Here is a 9,286-nt window from a genome sequence, read left to right on the forward strand (position 1 = left end):
ATACATTTAATTCAAGAATAATGATTTGCTAATTAGAAAGTCTTCACTCGGTCAATACTTGACCGACGTGGCATATACAAATAATCATAATCTTTTTTTCTCGAGATACACAATTATATATTTTTTATGAGGATATGCCATTGTGTATCCCAAAGAAAAAGAAATATATATGGTTCCATAGACAGCCTAATATTGACCGAGTGAAGACTTACTAGTTGGAAAATCGGCACTCTCAATGCAAATTGTTTTTTTTCCCATAATTTTTAACTTTGGTAAAAAATTTTCAACTTTACCGGAAATCGTGTTTCAAATATCCTAACGAACGAACTCCCCTACCACGTCAGTCGTCTCCTTTATAAGCAGAGGTCAATTGGTGAATAAGTCAAACGACACTTTGCGTGATTGCCACTTGTAGAAGATACAAACCTCCTATCAGCCTCAACGCCACAAACTTTTTTGAGTCGTGCTGGGGTGACACAAGATTTACTATTGTGATTCTCACAATTCTAACGTGGACATTTGCACATAAACCGTAGATGGCTTTTACTCGTATCAGGTTTTCCATTGCGGGCCACGTCAGATCAAATGAGGGTAATTTTGTAAATTGGGAATGCATTCAATGCACGCTGGCTCAGCTGTATGTGAGCAAAAAAATATTTCCCATGACCGTGGTCTTTTACAATAGATTAATAGTAAATGACTAAAATACCTTTTATCCCTTCTTGATATTTTAAGATTGAAGAGGGCAAGGGTGATCAATAAGCAACTCATCGATGCATTTATTGATTTAGTTGTCTGGTCCCTTAATATTTTAAAGATTTCGTAAATAATTGCTAAATTTTGTGATACTTTTGTGACAAGAATTTGCCATTTGTTCTCCATACGTTTTGATTAACTAATTGATTATCTTTACTATTTCACCAAAGAAATTAACAAAATAAATAATTTTTCAAAAGTTGACCTATCCAAAATAAATCAAAGGTCGAAAGACCATCCAAGTTTATACATGTAAGATTAAAGAGCTTGAAGACAAATCATTTATCATGAGGAAAATCAAAGGTTTTTTTTTTTGGTAAGAGGTTGAATAATAGGCTATTTTTATCATTTTCAATTACTTTCACATAGATGACCATGGTCAAAAGTACGTCATTAGTTTAACAATACAGGAGGGGTATCTAAAGATATTCACCAAAACTTAGAGGGGTATATCTAAATCACCATTCCCTTTTATCCCTTTCATGTGAAGAACTTGAGGAATTATTTGAATATTCGGGGAATTTTAATCGTAGGATTCATTTAGAAAATTTTATAAAATAATGATGATGATTAGACCGTAACCTTTCTCATTTGACCTTTGGATTTCTTGACTCGTAGTAAAAATTGATCACCTTGATGGGGTGGGTTCGGTGCCTAGTACCTTCTGAAACCCGTAATTTGACTCCTTACCCATTTTTCTTACCCATAGATCAATTTGGATCTGTTTTGGAGTTATTTTGGTTCTTATACCTAAATTAGGTGGCTACATACAATCTACAGGCCAATAAAAGTAAAACATCCATCACACCCATCTTTACGTTTTAATTTAAACTATCATTGAACCCCCACCCAACTACTGTATTCATATTAGATGATCCAGAAATCCAGATCGGTATTTTAGCAAAATTAGGCCCTCTTAATGGATTATTTATTCTCGAACTCGAATTTAGATAAATTTTTATCAGAAACAGATATTTTACTCCAATAATATCCAATTTTAATCTGATTATATATAATAATTATATAGTATTTAATAAATTAGATTTGAATGATATGTATATAGATATATATAATAAAACATTAACATTCTCCTATGTTAGAATTCGGATCTAATTCAAGTTATTAAATAAGAGAGATGCTATTGTCACACCAAATTTTACACTGCCTCACCAACTCTTATGTAAATTACAATTGCACACTGTTGGTGAGGCCTTAGTAAAAGTTGGTGTGGCAATAGTAACTCTCTTAAATAATTCAAAATAGATTAAAATAAAATAAAAAAATATTAAAGAAATGAAAAGCATAATCTAAAATGTAAATTTTAACTTGTGGTTGTAAAATGTACCCAATGACCTATAATCATATTTCCAAATTATTATAATAATAATAAATTTAATTTACAGATGCAAAGTTATACTCATTTGATGCTAAGGCCCTACTTGGTATGCTGTAAATCATTTGCAAATGCAAATAATTTTACTAGTGCTTGGATACATAATGCAAATGATTTGCATTGTAAAAAATTGCATGAACCACCTAAATTTATATGAAATTTCAACAAATGATTTGCGGTACAAAAAGTATCGCCAATCATTTGCAAAATCACAATGATAAAATTTATTGCAAAGAGATTTTTCAATGGTAACCAAGAAATAGTAAATCATTCATTGCAAATCATTTTCAAATTCAAATGATTTGTGATGTACCACGTTAAAGTAAAATGGTTTGGATGAGTCAACTCACACATTTGAAACATGTCACATGGTGTTAGAGAGGGTAGAAAATGAGTTAAAAGCTTCTAAGAATACTTAAGTGAACAATAATTCATTTAGAAAGCAATTTCTAAATTCTGAATAAAACTTAGAACATAAAGAAACACACCAATACAATATTAAGGAATCGGAGACATTAACTACTTAGAAGCATTAATTCGTTTGTTAACATTCAATTATAAATACTAATGGCGAGGCCTTGATTGGATATGAAGCTTTCATGGCGATACCGCACTGTCCATCTGGGTCCGTCAAGCCACGCTGCATTCTTATGTAACCCTGTTCTCCCCATCCAGTTCCCCACGAATTTTCACAATCCAGTAATCATTCCCATCTTGACTTGTTCCATAACCAACAATTGTCACTGCATGATCTAGTTGTTTGCCGCAAGTTTCAGTAAATACGCCCTGTAATCATGATTGATTCATTTAAAACATTATTAATTCAAATACTAATGTCACATCCTAATGGGCCTTTATCGGCTTAGGTTGTTTATACAAGTTCATTATATCGTTCTTAGGCTCAATCTTAAGTTTTTTTAGATAAATAGGATCTTTCTAATGATTTCAGCTTAAGTATAAATCTTTGGGGTCACTTTTCATAAGTTTAACCTAATTTAACTACTGTAGTACCTCCGAGTAAAATTGTAAGTTAGAAGCATCAATTGAAGCAGATACAGGCTGGTTAGCAACAGCTTTCATCAAGGCATTCTCGTCGCTGGCAGGTACCTTTTCATGTCCATCAATCGTCACCGGATAAGAAGTTTCCTACAAAATTAGAATATACTTATAAATCCAATAATATACAATAATAATAAAAAACCTATAATTTGTTCATAATGTACCAAAATTTATCATACCAAATGAACCCAATAATATATATATCACAGAAAGAAAGGATAATCCTTACACTATTAGTTTAATAAAATTTAATCTACCTCATTTGATTCACAGTCCCTTGTTGTGCTGGTAAGGATACTTTTGTCTGTTGTTATCTCTCCATTTGCTTGATGAATTCAATGCTGTTTCCATTAATCCTCCCGTTACAACATAATTTTCGGTATTACAATCAATCAGTTGTTGCTCAGACAGAGAAACTAAATTGTCTGTTTGGATTTGATTTATGCCCTCAATTGCAGCTACAGTGGAAAATGCCCAACTAGATTCTGTAAAATTTACCCGATCAACTAAATAATAAGCAAATTAAACATAGCAAAACTATAAATATTAGTAATAGTTAATTTCCTTTTATACCACGTTATAAATATCGTTACTACCTATGTATATCATAGGTAGTAAAACTAACATGTTCAATATGAAACTTACTACAGTGACCTTGATCTTTGATGCCCGTGACTGCACCTTCCTTCCTCCAATCAACTGACGATGGGAGGTCTTCCACATTCTCATACATGAAGCTCCCATTTTCGTATCGACCCCCTTGGAGCATCCTGAAGGATTTTACTTTCGGTCCTGCGTAAGACATCTGGAATTCAATGTTTGTCATGTCCCCAAACTTATTCAATTTTAACTTATAGGGGGCACCCTGCTTGTTGAAGTTGTGAATGTACTTCACATTATCCTTGAACACATTGAAACGTTTGTGTTTATGGACAAGGTTTAAAGAAACCGAATGATAGCTTCGCCACCTCTCAAATAAGTCCCAGAGATTTTCTTCGGATTCCAAGTCCTTCTCATTGAAATCGAAGCTAGTGGCAAATCCGATAATCAAAGCTAGCGAGAGAGCTACGAATAAAAACTTCCCTATCTCCATGTTTTATGAAGTTTGTGCCCCCAAACCAAATAAACAAGTGATATGTTTAAACTATACTGGCCATGCAAGTTTGCTAACCCTTTTATAATGAGATGCATGGATTCCTTTTCTTCATGTTTCAACTTTCAACATGTGAACAAGGGAAAAAAATCAAAAAGGAGAATGGTGATTTAGCGGTCAACGTGGTGTTTTAGATGTAAGAGGTTTGTTGTTTTTTGGAAGGGACACGTCATCATAATTTATGTAAGAGGAAATTTAATACTCTCCTCAACATAAAATGTTTGATACAACTCTTTTAAAATGTAATATTGTTGCACAATCAATATTAATCCAATGGTATTCTGGTAGTTTGTTGTTTGATCTATTAAAAACAAAGAAAATTTAATTTGATTAATAATATATAATTGTTATCAAAACATTATAAGTAATGGCTATGAATTAATTATAAGAAATTATCAAATCTAATACCTTTAAATCACCATTAATTTTGAACATTTGTCTATGTGTCCACCAAAATCATTAGTGGGCCAAATAATCCTTCGGTACCATTTAAAGAAAAAAAAATTGAAAACAAAAAAAAATTGGTTGGATTAATTATAGAAACATTATAAAACATCTAATTTTTTTGGCAAAGAAAAACATCAAATTAAAATCTCTTATCCGTAGGCTTCGCATTAGATTGATGCGAAGAGTTAGCATCATAACCGGAAGTCTAAATGTGAGGATTCTTGCGTTCTGTCTTCTTGTTTTTTGTGTTTTTGTTTTTGGAAAAAAAAAAACGTTCCAAAACGTTGTGAAATTTCAAAACTTTGATTTGATTTTTTGATAATTTAAAATATATTAATTATTAATTTCTAATCCACTTTTTTGTTCTCATGAAAATTATAATTATTATAATAAATAATTATAAATCAACTGGTTGAGGTTGACGTGGCAATCATGCAAAGCATCGTTTGAAACACGATTTCCGGAAAAGTTAGAAAAGTTTTTACCAAAGTTGAAAATTATGGGAAAAGAAAAACAGGCGAAAACTATTTGCATTAAGAGTGCCCATTTTCCAACTACTAAGTCTTCACTCAGTCAATATTACGCTGACATGGCATGGACAGGGAATCATATATAGTTCTTTTTCTTTGGAATACACAAGTGCATGTCCCCATAAAAAATATATAATTATGTATCTCGAGAAAAAAAATTTATGATTATTTGTCTGTGCTACATATCATTGGTTGAAATTTCTTATGAATTTAAGTGGTTCAAGCAATTTTTTTTAATGTAAATTAAGTTAATTATTATTACTAACACGACACCACACCAATTGTGTGCAATTGTGATTTACATAGGAGTTGGTGTGGCAATGGCATCTCTCTTATCTAATAATTTGAATTATATCCGAATTCCAATATAAGAGAATGTTAACGTTTCTATGAGGTCTTAGTCGTTTATTTTTTCCTTAAGTAATTTTAGTCCTACATCAACTATGAGAAGAATTGATTTGCAATTATTAAGTAATTGTATTTCTAATAGCTTTAAAAGTAAATAGAAATAGTGGACGGGCTCACGCGTGCACACGGGGACTCAAGAGGAAAACTTAAGGTTCCAATTGGGATTTGGATCCACCGGTCCGAAAATCTTAATACGTGTGGAGGTGCAAAATCTCGGATTTGTACCTTACGTGGATTTTAGTTTGAACCAGTGTAAATATTTTGAACCAGCACATTCGAAGAGGTTTGTGATTGTTCTAAACAGTCACTTTCTCTTTATTTATATCCAATATTTAGTCACATTCGAAGAGGATTGTGATTGTTTTAAACAGTCACTTTCTCTTTATTTATATCCAATGTTTAGGTGATTTAAAAACATTGATCTCTGATATTTTATTTTCTATATTTTCGACTATCATTATACTTTTATTTTTCGTTGTAAAAACACATAACATCGTCGAGTTCGAAGTTACGTTTCCAATTTAGAGTACTCTTTTGGATACGTGGGTTGTTGTATCTTGAAGAACGAACGTCTACAGACTGTGGTACCATACTAGGGGCGAATTTCGTTTTAGTACAGTGCTTTGTACATACTTCAACCATTTTACTTAGGTAATATTTTTTCTATTACATTTAAGTTGAAAATCAAATTTTTTTTTTCAAATTTCTTCTCTCTCTATCCATAAGAAATCAATACTCTAGTAATAATAGATATTATTGTAGTAAAATATATATTTATGATAAAAATTTAATTTAATTCGGGCCGAGAATAAATAATCCATTAAGAGGGCCTAATTTTGTTTAAATACCGATCTGGATTTCTGGATCATCTAATATGAATACAATAGTTGGGTGGGGTTTAATGATAGTCTAAATTAAAATGTAAAGACGGGTTTGTTGGATGTCGTACTTTTATTGACCCGTAGATTGCGTGGTCAAATGTGAGCTAATGTCATACTATAAAGACAATTGCAACGTACGAGATTCATGTCTATGATAGGTCCATCTGCACAGCCCATTGTTGTCTGTTTGGAGTCCATTCAAACACTTGATTAGATAACAAAAATAAAAAATAAAAAAATTGAAGTGCTCAAATCTTAAAGAAGAATGCTGAAGTGATGATATGAGATACAATCTTGAGGTCAAAAACTATCTATGGTTCCTACACACTTTAATGGATGTACGATATGAGATACAATCTTGAGGTCACTCCAGCATGACTCATTCTTAAAACATGCATAGATGATGATCTACGTACTTTAATTCTCAAAAATATAAGTGTTTTAGAGACACATCTCAAAAACCCATTTATAAATCATGTCTTTAGAAACTAGGCGGACAACTTATTGGTCTGGTTCAAACTAAGAGCTGAACCAAATCGGTAGCTTTGGGCTGATTTGGTTCAGTTTGAAATAAGTTATGATTTGGTTCTGGATTAAGAAAATGGAGAATCAGTCAATTTGGTTTGGTTCTCGATTCAAGGTTTGTAAAAAACCGAACTAAACCAAGAACCAAAAACTTAACGACTAACTATTTTTTTGGAGTTAGGACGTAAATTATGTTAAGTGTATGAAGAACATTAATAAGGTGCATTGTGATACACCATATCATATTAGAGAATAGGATAAAATTTATTAATATTAGATCGGATTATGGTTATCTAATCTCATCAGTTAGGATTTCTTAAATCTAGTTTTGGTCTATTAACAGATTAATGCCTTTCTTATGATTAGATTATGGATTTTATTGTTTTATGGATTGGTTAATTACTTATCGTATGAAGTTCCTTATTTTATTTTCATAATAATAATAATAAAAAATAATAGTGCTTCCAAATAGTTTATTAGATATTGGCAACCCTTAGTTCGGTTTGATTTGGCTTGGTTCTATAGGCAATTCGGTTTGGTTTTGGTTCTTATTTAGTAGAATGACCAATATTGGTTAGGTTCCAATTTGGCCCCAAATCGAACCAAGTTGCACCTTACTAGAAACCATTATATAAAACAATGAAAAATCCATATGATTTCATTTTAGATGAGACATCTAAAATACTTAAAAAGATTAGTAATACATTTTAGAAAGAGACATCTGCATTATATGTAAATTTTAGAACATAAAGAGACACAACAAAGCAATCAGATACACAAATTGCTAAAAAGCATTTATTCATCCATAAATATCGAATTATAACAATATTTAGAGTTTGTGCTTGCAAAAGGGTGCTTTAGTTGTGTAAACTCAGGTCTTGAAAGGATATGAAGCTTCCATGGCAACACATTCCCTCTGGGTTGGTCTGCCACGTTGTATTCTTATATGTAACCTTATTCTCCCCATCCAGTTCCCATGAGTTCTTTATTATCCAATAATCGGTCCCATCTTGAGTTATTCCATAGCCCACGATGTCACCACGCATGATCTATTTGTTTAGATAACAAAATATGAGCCACATACGAGATTCATGTCTATGATGGGTCCATCTGCACCGCCCATTGTTGTCTGTTTTGGAGCCCATTCAAACAATTGATTAGATAACAAAAATTAAAAATAAAAAAATTGAAGTGCTCAAATCTTAAAGAAGAATGCTGAAGTGATGATATGAGATACAATCTTGAGGTCAAAAACTATCTATGGTTCCTACACATCGACGTACGATATGAGATACAATCTTGAGGTCACTCCAGCATGACTCATTCTTAAAATATGCATAGATGATGATCTACGTACTTTAATTCTCAAAAATATAAGTGTTTTAGAGACACATCTCAAAAACCCATTTATAAATCATGTCTTTAGAAACTAGCCCACGATTGTCACCGCATGATCTATTTGTTTGTTGCAAGCTCCATTGAATATGCCCTGTGATAATGATCGATTTGATTTGTACATAATTAGATTGAAAGACTAATGTCACGCCCCAAATGGACTTTTTTTCCCAACTGACGTCCAGGCTTGGGGTTAGACACTACTCTGATCTCGGGCTCAATTTTAAAGTTGTTTAGATAAATAGGTTGGGATTGGTCTTTCTATTGGTTCTATTATTAGATGGCTAATGTTAGCTATATATCCATCCCTAACAGTACATCCAAAGCACCTAGGCGATAATTATGCAAAAAAGCTAAGTACTTATATATTTGGGTCATTTTTCCATAGAAGTGACCTCAAGATTGTACCTCATATCGCACATTCTGACGTGAAAATGTATAGGAACCATGGCATTCAGGTATTATTTTAGGGATAATTACGAAAAAATGATCACCTTTTGACGAATTTATGATTCTAGCCCACTGTTCATTTTAATTACCAAAACGTGAACGGTTATGAATTCAAAGGTTTTTAAAGTGACTAATTGGACATAGCTACTTTAAACCTGCAAAATAAGCCCTTTAAAACTGCTGGATTTGTTGTGGTTCTAAAAAAATTTATTTTAACGAAAACGTGATGATTCACGTTTTGGTATTTAAAATGACCAGGTAGTCGGAATCATATATAACTCATTTTCAA

At 32.1% G+C, this 9,286-nt stretch overlaps 1 pseudogene; it reads right to left on the reverse strand.

Moving 5' to 3' along the window:
- Positions 1-2,662: 2,662 nt before the first annotated feature.
- LOC147380609 (vignain-like) lies at positions 2,663-4,301 on the reverse strand (annotated as a pseudogene).
- Between the last annotated feature and the right edge of the window lie 4,985 nt (positions 4,302-9,286).

Source organism: Akebia trifoliata, unplaced genomic scaffold (assembly GCF_017979445.1).
Source record: "Akebia trifoliata isolate Shusen 1 unplaced genomic scaffold, ASM1797944v1 Contig01229, whole genome shotgun sequence".
NCBI classification, from domain to species: Eukaryota; Viridiplantae; Streptophyta; class Magnoliopsida; order Ranunculales; family Lardizabalaceae; genus Akebia; species Akebia trifoliata.